We start from the raw sequence: 15,293 nt of genomic DNA on the forward strand, positions 1-15,293 counted from the left end.
CCAAACCTGAAAATGACTTGACAAAACATAACTCTAATTGACCCAAATAGATTTGAAATAGCTTTTTTTTATCTTAATTATTGGCCGAAAATGACAAGACCAGAAAGAACTCGACCCGCTTGACCCAAAACACACCCGACCAACAAATCCGAAACAGACCCATAACCCGAAATGACCCAACCCAACATGAATTAACCCAAAAATGTGAGAAACCCGAAATTATCCAGCCTGAACTAGCCCTTACCCGATTGACACGTTTATCAGGTCTAAATTGTGGATGATCGAATGGAAAACATTTAAAAAAAAAGGAAAAACAAAACCAAAAACAATCCCTCGTCTTCTCTTCTGTAAACGAGTAAACTAGCAGTTCTACCCCCAACCTTCTCATTCACTCTATCTCAAATTCCTCATCGCACAATCCAGCCACCACCGTCGGCGCAGCACCCTACATGGTGCAAAACTCTTAACCTCCTCACTCCCTGTCCAAAGAGGACTCAAATACTAAACCAAATAATCCCCAAATTTATTGCTTATTTTCAACCCTAAATTAGAATATCTCAATTTGACGCACTACGCTTAATATAATCTCCAATTAACCTTTCAATCAATATAGAAAGGGAAGATGGTGCTCACACTTCTGCTGGTTTGTTTTTGTTTATTATTACTGTTAATTTGGTTATAATAAGATTATTTTTGTTGTTTGAATTTTTGGTTAGATTATTTTTATTTTTATTTCGATTTCATCCGCACTTTTGATTCGGTTTGTTTAGGGCTTTGATTGAGGATTTTGGGTTTAATTTATTTTGTGTGATAATTGATTAATTTTAGCTATCTTATGTCAAGTTTGTTGCTCTTATTTGTGATCTAGGGTTTTGATATTTTTATAGAATTGGGGAAAAATTGATTCGATTTTCGGTTTTGCTTTTCACTTACTCTTGTCATGAGAATTATTTTGGCATGCTTTTGTGTTGTGCAGCTCATACTCGGTTGTGAGATGTTAACATCTCTATTCAATTCCTTCAGATTCATGATCGAATAATTTACCAATTGATGATAACATCTCTATTAACTCTACCCTTGATTTAACGGCTTTGCTGCTCTATCAACTTCTATGAGGATAGAACTACAAATTCTAGTTTTGTTCTCGAGTTGGATAACTGATACTCCCTCTGTCCCGGTCATTTGTTGTCATTTTCGATATTTGGGTGTCTCACTGAATTGTTGTCCTTTCTATTTTAAGAATGAACCTAATGAACAATTTGATCATTCAAACTCAATTTGTTCCACTTGTCATTTAGTAATTGGCCCATTCTTCTTTCCTTGGTCTTTGTGCCAAAACCAAAGGACAACAATTGACCGGGACGGAGGGAGTATATACTAGTTATTTATGAGAGCTGCTATACTGATTATGTTAGCTTTTGTCTCATTGCAGCTGTGAGGGTCCAAGAAATTGTGACCGTCGTAAGTAGGTAACACCAGTACACCACCAGCTACTCAGCTAGGTCAAAGAATGTGGCAGTAGATAATGGAGCAGGTACACCCACAATCTTCGAGTCCACTAAGTTGCTTTTGTCATACATATAATGCTACTGATCGGTTTTAGTTATCATTTTTCAGACTTGATTTGATTGATGAATTTACGTCCATAAGTCGTAATGGCCTTAATAACCCACCTCACATTTCCAAAGTAGCTAAAAAAACATTTTTTTCCTAGCATGATCAAAGATGAACATATGCTGGACATCAGTTGAAATGTCAGATTCATGCTAGCTTTACTTTTCATATGTATCTCTTGGGAAGGTGGTTTTTCCCCTTTAATTCCAACAATCATATTCACCTTGCAAGAATATGTCCTGCCCATGAAAGTAGGACACTCATGTCTGCTATTTAAATGACATATAGACTGTAGGTAGATATGGTAGTAAAATCTTGGGTTGAAAATCTCTCAGAGTTAATGGTTGTTATTAAAATGTTGAAGGATGTGGTTGGCGAGTTGCTGCATAAAGGGCTGCTCGAATATGGAGGAAGCAAAACTAGGCACTCTTCATACACTAAGACAAAAAAACATCCATGCTGAACAGCTATTCCCTTTTTGTGAATCTATGATGCATTTTATTCTCGATATTTAAGACTTCTTTTTGTGCAGCTGGATGATCAGTTCGTGGTAGAATTAATTTTTTTTTTGACTGAGATACAGTATTTCTTGACATCTTAGTTACATTACATCTATCTTTTTCTTGTTTTTTTTTTTCAATTAGGCTGTGAGTTTGTAAATGGGTTTCTCTTAGTTCTCATTCTCGTATTCCTAGCACAACACTTGGTCTAGTAGCAGTAGGCTCCGTGTGTTAGAAATGGAATTGTGTGTTGATACTTATTTGGTCAAATCACTAATGAAATGGCCGAATGACGGAAAAACGCGGCGATTTCCGATAGGAGCAGTTGACAATTGAATCCAAATTGTCCCGTTATTTTCGATTAGAAAGGACTACGCTTGTTCGATATTGATATCACCCGCCCCTATATTCTAATTATAAAGACTACACTCGCTTGGTTGAAAGACTTGGCCCGGCATCAGATTCCCTGCCTTAGGATCGATACGTAATTCCCTTGCTTGGTTTCAATCCTTTCTTAAAAAAGAGATAAAAGCCGTGATTTTCGTTGCAAATCACTTTTTACTAGTGAAATCAAAAAACAAAGTCTCACTTTTGACAAAACCCCTTGATTTTGGTTACTAAATTATCTAGTTTCCATGTGTATCTATTGTTGTACATGTGTGGTGTTTTGGGTTTACTTTATATCGATGTATTTCATCAACGTCTCGAACAGGTTATAGTTTTGAATGCAATAAGCAGACTGCGGAGAATTTTAACCATTTTTTTTGTTGCAGCTATATATAGGGGGAAGTGTTTGGCTTTGATGAATGACTCATTAGGAACTCATTTTCCTACTTGTGCTCCTTGGAACTAGTATATAAGAAAGAGCTTCATGTCTTGATTAAAAGGAAAGGTGGTTATTACAATCATGGTGGATCTGGTTTGCTAGATACGAATCAAGGATGCCGCTCTTGGTGGGTAGGTCGTATGTGCTCATACCAAGACTAAGCTAATGACCAAGACTAAGCTAATGATCAAGAAGCATAGTAGACTCTTCACTCTATTTAAGGTTCCAAGTTGTAATTTAATGCTATTAAAATCCTTATATTATAAAGGATACAAACAAAAAGACAGTGTATTTACGTTTCTCCGTGGAATGAAATTATTGGCTTGTTACCAAAGTGTTGCATTGTCTATATAAGAAATGTTGCGTTATTGATGTCAAATGTGTTGCATCTATTTGTCAAAAGTGTTGCTTTATTCAGTAATAATATTGTTGCAAATGCTTAAAAAAGTGTTGCCTTTTAAATAACAAAAGTGTTGCAGTTGATGAAAAAAAGTGTTGCCGGAAAAAGTGTTGCATATTAAAAGAAGGTGTAACACTTTATTTAAGTGTTGCTTTTGATGATAAAGTGTTGCACAAAGTGTTGCTTTGGGCTATTGTAACGGAGCTTTAGGCAGCACTGCTAAAAGTGTTGCCTAAAATATAAAGCAACATTTATATGACATTTGGAAAAATTTTCATGGTGTTGCTATAGTTTTGTTTTGTAGTAGTACACAGTTGAGCATAGTACGGTGGTGTGGATGTGGGAATCTGATGTATCCACGAGGGTTTTTCAAACAGAAAGAGTCACCACTAAATTTAAGGAAATTTGGAAACCGTTTTAGAGAAAATGAATTCATGTGAAAGTACGTGTTGGGAAGCTCATTCAAACACCCAACCCCACCCGTTGTAAACAACGGCCTCTACTAATGTCAAACAATGGCCAATATTAATCGAACTACTATTTGTCATATGGATCCATTCATATTAAACCCTAACATGTGATAATCAATTCTAATGGTTTAAATGCACATAACTTTGTCTAGTGATTTAAACATGTGAGTTCTTTAAGCTATTCTAGCATAAATAAACAAACAAAGAGAAGAGAGAAAGAAACTTCTTACTCTAACGGCGCTGTAACAAACATGGGTTAGATCACAATAACAATTGCAATAAAAACCAATAACCACACAAGGCATTAACAAACACCTATAGCAATGAAACAATTCCTCTTGGCCGAACCAAACACACGGCCCTCTTGGCCTCCAAGGGGTGCATACATGACCTATTCTAAGTACCTATTCTAAGTCAAGTTAGGTTTCAAACAAGTGACATGTGATAACATAATCATATTCAAATGAAAAGAAGCAAACATGCATCCAAATCAAATAATTGTTTCACAAACGATTGGCATATGAACAAGGAAAATTAAAGGACTAATTGCGCAGCGATTTTCAATTTTGGAATATGAACAAGGCAAATAAACAATCGAAATCCAATTTTGAAATAAACAAACACGTTTCACGTGTTTTCCCGAACTTGCGCAGCGATTTTTAAACGATCACCACGACTTCAATACTCAATAATTTTTCAAACCGAAAGATGTTTTGGAATCCATGAAGAGCAAAGTTTTCAACTTTGCAAAAAGTAAGACCTAAATTGCAATGAAAATGATTAAAAATAACGATGAACAAGGGCTGACAGAAACGCGAGCAAGGGTAAAGAATCGAGCAAATTAATGCTCAAAACGTTACCTAAGCTATTGTAAGAAGGCACGAACTAATCAAGGGCACTACCTAGATTATGTATGCAAAATTTGGTGAATTTTAATGGAGATTTGAGGCGGTTTCGAGGCAATTTTCGAAGGGTAGACGAGATGCCCCTGTTTTTGCGGTTTGTGTTCACGGAAGAAGATGAAGATCTTCCTGGAGTTTTTATCAATTCTTGAGGCTATTTCTTATGTTCTTTATGGTATCTAATATCCTTATTTTGTGTCCCTCCTTTCAAATGAGGCAAACGAGGCTATATAGGTAGATACTAGGGTTTTAAAACCGGTTGTCGATTAGGAAAGTGTAAAAGACTGGTTTTGGTAATTTTTCTTATGCCACGGTTTTCTCTATCTTTTATGATCTTTTTCAATGGTAATGGTAAGTATAGAGATGTAGGATATCTCCTAACTTGATGGGCAAGGAAAGGAAAGAGCTTGGAGCTTAAGAAACGAGCTCCAAAGGTCGCATAAAACAGAGCACGGGATGGGGTTACAGGCTGCTTGTTTGCGGGTCTGATTGTGTCTCGTTGGGGCTTAGCTTGGATGGGTTCTGGTATATGGTTGAGGGTAGATACGTGGGCTAGGTAAGGGTCAAGGATTTGGGTCAAGTAAGAGAGGAATTGGTGCGGGTTTGGGCTCGAAAAACAGAGCCTGGGGTTGGTGTGCGGGCTGGTTTGAGCGTGGGTTTGGGAGGTTTAAGGAGGCGTTTTGACTGGATTATGTGGGGTTCGAACATTGGACCACAGGGAAAGGGATTTGGTCAAAGGTTGCCTTGAAATTCGTACCAAAACTTGGCCCAAAATCGCGTCAAATATTGCTTCTCAAAACGCTTCAAAAACGTGGTTAATAACCGCTTTCAAAAACTTGACCTTTTGAATGAAATAAAACGATAAATAAAAACCGTCACAAAATCACATTTGATCTTTTTAAACCAAAAAATCAAAATAAACAAACTTGATTTTTAAACTAAAATCAATTAAAAGCTTTTAAAAACAATTTATAACGATAAATCGTAAATAAAAACTCCTGACTCGAATTACATTCAAATCGAAAGAAATAAATTACATTTATTTCATAAATCATTAAAACTTAAATAAATGAAATAAAAACTTTTATTTCATAAATTTTAAAAGCACAAATGTAAAGAAACAAATAACAATTTATTTCAAAACAAATCAAAATGTCAATTTAAATAACAATTTAAATTAACAGAAACCGTCGTCGTAACCTTGCCTACATCCATGTGACGTATCCGTATCATGAGCACGTCATTTGAGAGTACATGTGTCCTATCGTCATTGGGAGGCTGGCGGGATTTTTTTAAATTCTAATATCGACAGGTACGAGTATCTACAGGTGGGTACTATTTCGAGTTCAACATGGTATGAGAGTACCACTACCAGTTATATAGTTGAGCATAACACGGTGTTAAGGGAGTTGTGCTACTGCGAGTGAAATGATTGATTTATTTACGATATGGTTGGATGAGTTGGCAATGGCTGGATATCGGTTGGTTGTCCTACTGCAGTTGTTTATTTATATTGAGTAATTACTGTTGTTTACTTTATTCCTACTCAACCTCATGGTTGACAGTGTATTCGTGAACACCTGTGATGCACCGTAACTGGGGAGCAGACTTGGCAGGTAGTTGAGACTATTTGGATAGGAGCTTGGGAGGTGTTTGAGGACATAGACTGGACGACTTAGCTTTAGCTCACTACTTAGTTACTCATCACCACTAGTTGTCTTATAAATTCCACTGCAAGTTTATATTGTACTTTTTTCAGAAGAAAAGCAAAATATGTATAAGACATTTGAGTTTAATTTATTTAAATTACCTTCGTTTTCTAAACTCTTTATTCACTACCTCGAACATTCTGAGATGGTAACAGTCTCACTTATCTATGAAGGCCTAGTTAAGGCTCTTAGATAAATGGGGGTGTTACAAAGTGGTATCAGAGCGAACGATCCTCAGGCCTAAACCAATGAACAATAATGAACGTAGGTTATGTCTAGTAAATGAACCCCGGGATAGAAACTGTTAGAAGCCCCATCTTAGGCTTGGGATGAGTACGGCCCCTCACTCTAAACCATTGGCTCTCTCAGTTTCGAACCGGGAATCCTGAGAGAAAATTTGAGAGTATGGGGTAGATAAAAGGAAGTATATCCGATTTAGGGAAATGGTCGAATGCTTGATATGACTTGTACTAAATCTGCTGTAGGATGGGAGTACGGTAAGTATTAAGAAAGATTGTTGGCTTGGCCATATGATGTTTGTAACGAGAATTGATATTGTTTATTGGATGAAATGAGGATTTGATAAGGAGTGAATGATGAATTGTTTGATCATGAGCATGAAAGTAATTGTGAACTGATATTGATTATGTTGTTGGATGTTGTGTGATAGTAGTATCATGTCTAGTGATATGCGGCTATGTGAATCCCGAAACCATGCATTTACAATATTATGAAAGGATTAAACTTTTGTTAAGGATGCTTTAGAGTAGATGCTAGTCGTGTGTGAAGTATGATGACCAAGTTGTGTTGATACAAGTATAGGAGGGTGTTAGTGAGGGCTTCTGACCTAATAAAAAAAGAAGAACCTAGAGCTGAACCTTATTTTGTCAGATTTTTACTTCTATTTGATCTAGCTGCCATTTGATCTCTCTTTATCATCTAAGGTTGCAATTTTTATGAGGTATAACCCAGTGAGTTATCTTTCCAATATCATTGGTCTCATGTTTAAAAGTTTTATGGTTTGGGAGAAATAAATAGTTTACTAGACAGCGATCAGATTGTTCCTATAAAGTGCTGTGTCCGACCCATGTTTTTGAAAAAAACTACCAATTAAAACGTGTTTATGTTTTAGGTATGATTTTAATTCCATTGTTTAAAAAATTAATATATGTTTTCAAATTGATTAGTCACGTTGCAAGATAATATTTTGACATTTAATAGTGATTTTTACAAGTTGACCCAAGTTTTTGACAAATTTGCTGACCAACTTCAGTTTGGACCAGCTGGATTGTAAAAATAATTATAAAATGGTTGTTCGATATTTGAATTCGATTATTTTTCTCATATTTTGAAAACTACTTATATTTTATAAAAATTCTAAAAACTTAGAAACAAGATTAACGGTTATTTAATGGTGATTTTTGAAAATTACAGCTTCAATTTGATTTCCGAAAACGCGAGTTTACCAAAGTTCAATATAAATGCTTTGTTGGCGTATAGAGTACGAAAGCGAATAAATTCAACCAAAGATTTAAGAGAAATAATAAAAAACAATAAAAATAACACCAAGATTTTTAGGTGGAAAAACGCTCTTTGAAATAGAGGTAAAAAACACCGGCGAGAGAGCCAAATATTTCACTATAATGATTTATGGGAGTACAAGTATTTCCCCGATGGCCTATATAAAATGACGAAATAAATTACTCTCGGAGGGTTAAATGATATATTGAACACCCACAATGATATAATATAGAGAGTAGGAATAAAGAGGAATTATAATGAGAAGTATTATGTTGTAGTTTTGTTGTGTGTTATTTTGCGGATGATTGAGCATGTATTTATATTGATTTATGAAGTAAATGTAATGATGCGTTAGTCATTGATTTCCATATGTTGCACACAATTTCCTTTACTTCAACTACGTTACTTGTGCATTCCATTACTCCACCATATGTTTCATGCACTTCCATTATCATGCCATAAGTTAGAATGAGTTCTAACATCTTCTCATTAAAGGAGGCATAACTCCAACAACCTCCACCTTAACTCGCCTTCCCACAGAAATAGTCTCTCTCGCCAATGAAGCCTTGTTAAGTGTGAATAATACCAGCTAAGACTAAGCAATGGTCAAACTTAGCTGCTGTGAGTGGTTTGGTTAACATATTTGCAGGATTCTCAGTTGTATGAACCTTTACAACTGTTAAATTTCCTGCATCAACAATATATCGGATAAAATGGTTCTTGATATCAATGTGCTTGGTTGTTGAGTGATGCTTGCTATTTCTGGTCAAGTGGACTGCACTTTGACTATCACAAAATACTACAATAATATCTTGATTTAAACTAAACTCGCTCACTAAGCCTCGGAGCCACATCGCTTCTTTCATACCTTCAGTCGTAGCAATATATTCTGCTTCAGTTGTTGATAAAGCCGCAATGGCTTGTAATGAAATATACCAACTAATAGTAGAGCAACATAGAGTAAATAGATAGGGTGAAAGTGACCTTCTCCGATCCAAATCGCCACCGTAGTCAGCGTCAACATAACAAACTACACCTCTGGGATCAGGTCTTTGCTTATCAAATACCAAACCAATATCAGATGATCCCTTCAGATAACGAAGAATCCATTTAACGGCTTCCCAATGTTCTTTGTCTGGATTGTGCATAAATCTGCAAACCACACTAACAGCATAAGCCAAATCAGGCCGAGTGCACACCATGACATACATAAGACTCCCAACGGCATTTGAATATGGGACATGTGACATTCGCCTTTTGTCATGATCCGTCTTTGGACACTGTTTAGATGACAACTTAAAGTGAGGAGCAAGAGGAGAATTGACAAATTTACTCTCTTGCATATTGAATATGTCGAGCATTTACAGAATGCATCTCTTCTGTGATAGTATTAATTTCCATGCTCGACGATCTCTGGTAATCTCCATACCAAGAATTTTCTTTGCCGGACCTAAGTCCTTCATATCAAATTCACTGCTCAACTGGGCCTTTAGCTTGCTAACAAGTAACTTATCTTTTGTAGCAATAAACATGTCATCGACATAAAGCAATATGTATATAAACGACCCGTCAGATGTCTTCTGAAAATAAACACAATTATCATAACTACTCCTTGAGTAGCCATGTCAAACCACAAAAGATACCATTATCTTGGAGACTGCTTCAAACCATAAAGAGATCTTTTTAGACGACATACATAGTCCTCTTTTCCTGGAACTATGAAACCCTTTGGTTGATGGATATAAATTTCTTCTTCGAGACTACCGTGAAGAAATGCAGTTTTTACATCTAACTGCTCTAACTCCAAATCATGCAAAGCAACTAGAGCAAGTAATACACGAATTGAGGTATGACGAACAATAGGAGAAAATACCTCATTGAAATCAATGTCTTCCTGTTGATCAAATCCTCGTACAACGAATCTAGCTTTATATCTCGCACTTTCAACACCAGGGATGCCTTCTTTTCTCTTAAATTTCCACTTACAACTTATAGCTCTCTTACCCTCGGGTAACTTCACAAGATCCCAAGTTTCATTCTTATGAAGACTTTCAATTTCTTCTGGCATCACTACAACCTGTAGATACCCAGTATTTGATGAGACTCCAACAAACATCCGATGATTATCGGACTACAACATGCTTTGGAATCGCGGTGTTTGATCGACAGTTTGTGTACAACTTTACGTCGGAAAACCTAAACGATTTGGAAAATAAAACATTTCAAAACCTTTCAAAAGTACTTGGAGTGTTTAATACATGACGACGGGGTCGCAATGACACTAACTAGAGTCAAAACATACACCGGACCAAAAACCGACTCAAAAATTCAAATCCCGACTCCAACAACGAGTCAAACCGAGTCAAACACAAAAAAACAAACCATTCAAATGCTTCCATGTTAAGATTTCCCGGGATCATGCATGGTCAAGTACCAAACATGTGCATATAAATCCTAGGATAGAACAAATCATGATTGCATTTGTGTGAAAGCGACAAGACATCTCGAAGACGTGCGATGTGGCTCGCGCGTCTTTGAGCAGCCCACGTGGCCACGTTGCTCAAAACTAACACAACCACTCATTTTCCTATAAATACCCCTCAAATGCAACCATTTGAAGGTTACGCGAGTGTCCGCCCCCCTCTTTTCTCCCTTAAAATTCTAGACTTGACTTCCTAAGTCACAATCCGACACGTGTTTACGACCTACCGATCGTAAACACAAGCCTTACACATTGTTTGGTACCGCCATCGTGCATTAAATCACTTGACCAACCATTTCGACTACTACACCATCACTAAACTTAACAAAACACTCTTTTTACTTACTAAAATGGTTTCTCGCCATAAGCCAAGCATGTAAGTATGAGGGTGTAAAAATCCTTTTTTATCATGTCTTTACTTGTTTCATGACTATAACATGCTAAATCATGCATAACATGGTCCAAAACATGGGAAGAATGAGCCAAAACCGGATTTTTGGTTGAGGCAGAGGCTACTTACGTAGCACATGGGCTCGCGCCTAAAAGACCCTGCCCAACCTTAAGTCCAAACCGTGTTTGGTCTCTTCATCTCCCTTATTTTCATTTTCATATTTGTAATCGATTTTTACCATTTCAAGTATTTTCAAACCATTTTTACAAGTTTTTAACCACAAAACATTTTTCACCCTTGGTTCTTAATACCATGACGGTTTAATCCGTGTTTCGGTGATAATATTTGGTTAATTACATTATAAAAGGTATTTTAAAACCTTTTATTTCATTTCTTTACATTTTGAAGGGTATTTTAAAGCCTTTCATCATTTCTTTACATTTTCAAGACAAATGTATTAGTCACCAACACAAAGTCATCTTTGGTTCTACATACCATGTCGGATTTTAACCCGAGTACGATGATGAGTATCGGCTAATTATATTCAAATGAACTTAAAACAATTAGTTCATATTCATTTTCAAAACTATTCATGTCAAGCTTACAAAGTCGAACCCGACATCGAGTATCGTCAAAACAATGACGATTATTCAAGTCTCGTTCTTCAAATCAACACAAAAGCGGCCTAAACGGTCCTTTAAAATGAAAACGGGTTCAAATACCCATCTTTTAACACGTTTTATAAACGTTTTTCAGTGGTCAGAACACGTCATATACCGTTGACTGATCCGTGCCTCAACAGGCCACTTCTTTTCCTATTTTCAAACCAGGGGAGACCCCCTTACATCGCCAATAGGCTCGCGCCTATTCTTGCTGCCTGATGCAGGGTCTGTTCCCCTTCCAGCATTGGTCTAGGACGATCCCGACTCCGAATAACCCGGATATAGGACGGATCAGATGACTAATTTGCTCATTCAAAAACCGTATTTGCAAAATGCCTTACTAAGACAAATGGATCACGTTATGCGCCATAAACCTAATTTGGTAAATGGTTGTTTAATTTCCGTCTTGCATGCAAATCAACCGTAAATCCAACTCGACATCTTATAGTTGATACTTGGATTAAATCAACTGACTGAGAAAGCTCTTACATGTTAGGTTTAAATTATTGGATGCGCATTCATGCATTTAAACCGTTTTATCAACTTTTGCATTCAACCAACCAAGATCGATCAGTAGAGGCCGCTACCGCGGGCGGGATTGGGTGTCTGATTAAAGGGCATCCCAATACGTACCTTCACCTCTTACTCAGAAACTTAAGATAGTGGACGACCTTATCCAGGGCGTACGAGAGTCATTCTAGAGATAGGATGCTAAAGAGGGACGATTCCTTATCTTTAGTACCTATGTCAAACACTGCTTTGTGCTTCGTTTGACCGATGTATAAAGTGGAATCGAACGAGTTCCAAGCATCCCACAAATGCTTGGTGGCGACTCCGAACATCTTTAATCGTTTCGAGACCCTTGCCGAGACGAAACGGATTGATCTAAAATGATCCGGTCGAAAGCATATTTTTACGCCGCCGAGCATGGCTTTTAAAAGACCGTTGTATGTCCACAGATCGGTTGGGCATGCAGGTGAGCCCACGTCCACAGATTGGCGACTCCGCTGGGGAAAACTAGGACACTTATGTCTTTGTGATCCCTAGATGGTGAGACTTGAACGAGGACTTTGTTGGAATGCTTTAATTGATATTATGGTCACGGTCGGGTTCCTTGTCCTGGCCCACAACCTAACCCTTTTCGACCAATTGGCTCATCTCTTCGGCGTGAGTTTTCTCATCCCCGCGTTTCGAATCCCGATTGAGTCAAGCATGCCGTTGACGATACACATTTCTATTTCGTCAAAGAGCTTTCATCACCTTCGAGCACGAGGCTAGGGCACCCTCCTTACACATTTTGTTTGGATTGGTATCCCTCTCGCAAATCGGGGTTTGACTGCTTGGTGTGTAACCCACCCTTTTAAGCCAAAACCCGCGTCAGCATAATGCATAATATAATGAAACTGTGAGTGCTTATGTGCTATGTGATCATAAGTCCTTCCGTGTCATTTTAAAACTTTCAAAAACACCTTTTTGCGCCGTTATAATGGACATTTCAAACCTCGGACTTTCGCCGACCGTTGCTTTTCAACACGCCTTTCTAGGCCGTTGTAATGACAATTTTCAAACCCGGTTTTTTATAACCATTTCAACACGCCTTTCTAGGCCGTCGTAATGTTGATTTTTAAACCCGGTTTTTTATAACCATTCCAACACGCCTTTCTAGGCCGTCGTAATGACGATTTTCAAACCCGGTTTTTTATAACCATTTCAACACGCCTTTCTACGCCGTCGTAATGACGATTTTCAAACCCGGTTTTGTATAACCATTTCAACACGCCTTTCTAGGCCGTCCTAATGACGATTTTTAAACCCGGTTTTTTATAACCATTCCTACACGCCTTTCTAGGCCGTCGTAATGACGATTTTCAAACACGGTTTTTTATAACCATTTCAACACGCCTTTCTAGGCCGTCGTAATGACGATTTTCAAACCCGATTTTTTATAACCATTTCAACACGCATTTCTAGGCCGTCGTAATGACGATTTTCAAACCCGGTTTTTATAACCATTTCGACACGCCTTCCTAGGCTGTCGTAATGACGATTTTCAAACTCGGTTTTCTACAACCATTTCAAATCACCTTTTTACGCCGCGTCTAGACACGGATTCTAACCCGTTTCGCGCCGACAATGGCTCTTTCAAAACCGGAGAAAAGCACACACCCTTTTCTCGAGACACTTTCGAGATCCCGAGGACCATACACCGTCCTCGAGACCTTTTCAAACATTTCAAACTCGATTTTCAAAACATACAATTTTGAATTTCAAAAGACTGTCTTGGGAAACAATACATTGTTTTCCGGGCCGACTCAAACTTAAAACCGTCTTTTGCAAACAAACTTAAGACGACCTTTCAACTGACCGACATGCGGAGATCCCTATCTTCGGAAGCCGTCCATAAAGCGACGAATGAATCTTTTTGAAAATCTCTATTTTCGAAAACGTCAGTCCACCATTCCAATTCCGCCTCGTGTCTATCGAGTCGAAGCAAACATACTTATGGGTCTTTACTTATGAGTCGTCTCACCACGAGACTCGTCCAACGGCGTCACGCCGCTACGTTGGACGCGTGTCAAAAGTTCGGTCAACACCGTCACGTGATAAATCGAGTCAGCACCGAGGTACCACACACGGTCACCCTCATTTGGTTGAGTCTGATCTTTGTCCCGTCCTTTATGTTGTCTGCGTCCAGTCTTTGAACCGTGTCGGATTGAGTTGTAATGTGAGCCGTTTTCTCTGCCTGAGAACCATGGCCCCGTCTTGAACTTCGTCCAACAACAACAATGATAACAACAGAGATGTCACAACTGCTCAGCTAGTCGGCCTACTCACTGCTCTTAAGGTCACTCTGGACCGTGTCGAGACCCGTATCGACACCCTGGAAAACAAGGAAACTGGAGAGAACAACACTCGCCTTTGACTGAAACTGAGAAAAGGCTCAAGCTCTTGGAAGAACAACTCCTAGCCTGGGGTAACAATATCAATCTTGAGAACAATCGAAGATTTGAACCTGTTGGGGATCAACTACTTGACAACTTTACCTTGACCGATGTGCCCAAATTCAAGGGAGTGGAGGACCCACTCAATCATATTCGAGCCTTCAAAGACTACATGGCCATTAAAGGGGTTAAACAGGAACTTTTCACCCGGATCTTTCGATCATCCTTGGAACCGATCCCTCGCCAATGGTACTACTCCCTTGACCCGAAGAACCTCACTACCTAGGATAAGGTTGCAGTTGAATTTGCTAAGCAATATGCCGACAATGTCGAAATCCAAGCCAATACCCGTACTCTTGAAGTCCTAACCCGGAATGACAAGGAGGGATTCACCGAGTTCCTAACCCGTTGGAGGAGAGTAAGCACTCAGTGGGTCAGCAAGCCGAGTGAGTCAACCTTGGTGGAAAAGTTTGTCAACAATCTCCGCCCGGTATATGCCAACTTACTGAGGTACCAAAACATTAAGACGTTCCAAGATCTGCAAATCCTTGGGACGCATTGAAGACGACCTCCGAAAGGGCGTCCTAGCCAAAACCACCGGTAGAGGCTACCAGGGATCCACATCAACCGGATCTCGCCATTATAGTCAGACGAACAAAATTGACGAGGTAAACCTCCTTGAACCAACCGCCAAGAGAGCTGAGCGCCCCCAGAGAGTGTTCACCAATATAGGGTCAACTTATGCAAGTGCCCTAAAAAGGCTTATGGACCAAGGGAAATTACAACCGATCGGACCCACCCTGAAGGAAAAGTAGATCTATATACTTAACATATTCATGTATGTTTTAATTTAATTTGTCATAAAATTAAAGAA

General features: G+C 38.4%; 1 long non-coding RNA gene across 2 annotated transcripts; it reads left to right on the top strand.

The window, feature by feature from the left end:
• The first annotated feature begins 313 nt into the window (after positions 1-313).
• On the top strand, positions 314-3,274 carry LOC141653597 (uncharacterized). Of its 2 annotated transcripts, XR_012547464.1 has the most exons (4): positions 314-643; positions 1,433-1,534; positions 1,979-2,378; positions 2,745-3,274. It is a non-coding gene; the product is annotated as an uncharacterized LOC141653597 (long non-coding RNA). The 2 variants fall into 2 exon arrangements; XR_012547463.1 differs by lacking the exon at positions 1,979-2,378 and having other exon boundaries at positions 2,888-3,274.
• The last annotated feature ends 12,019 nt before the right edge of the window (positions 3,275-15,293 follow it).

Source organism: Silene latifolia, chromosome 4, assembly GCF_048544455.1.
Source record: "Silene latifolia isolate original U9 population chromosome 4, ASM4854445v1, whole genome shotgun sequence".
NCBI classification, from domain to species: Eukaryota; Viridiplantae; Streptophyta; class Magnoliopsida; order Caryophyllales; family Caryophyllaceae; genus Silene; species Silene latifolia.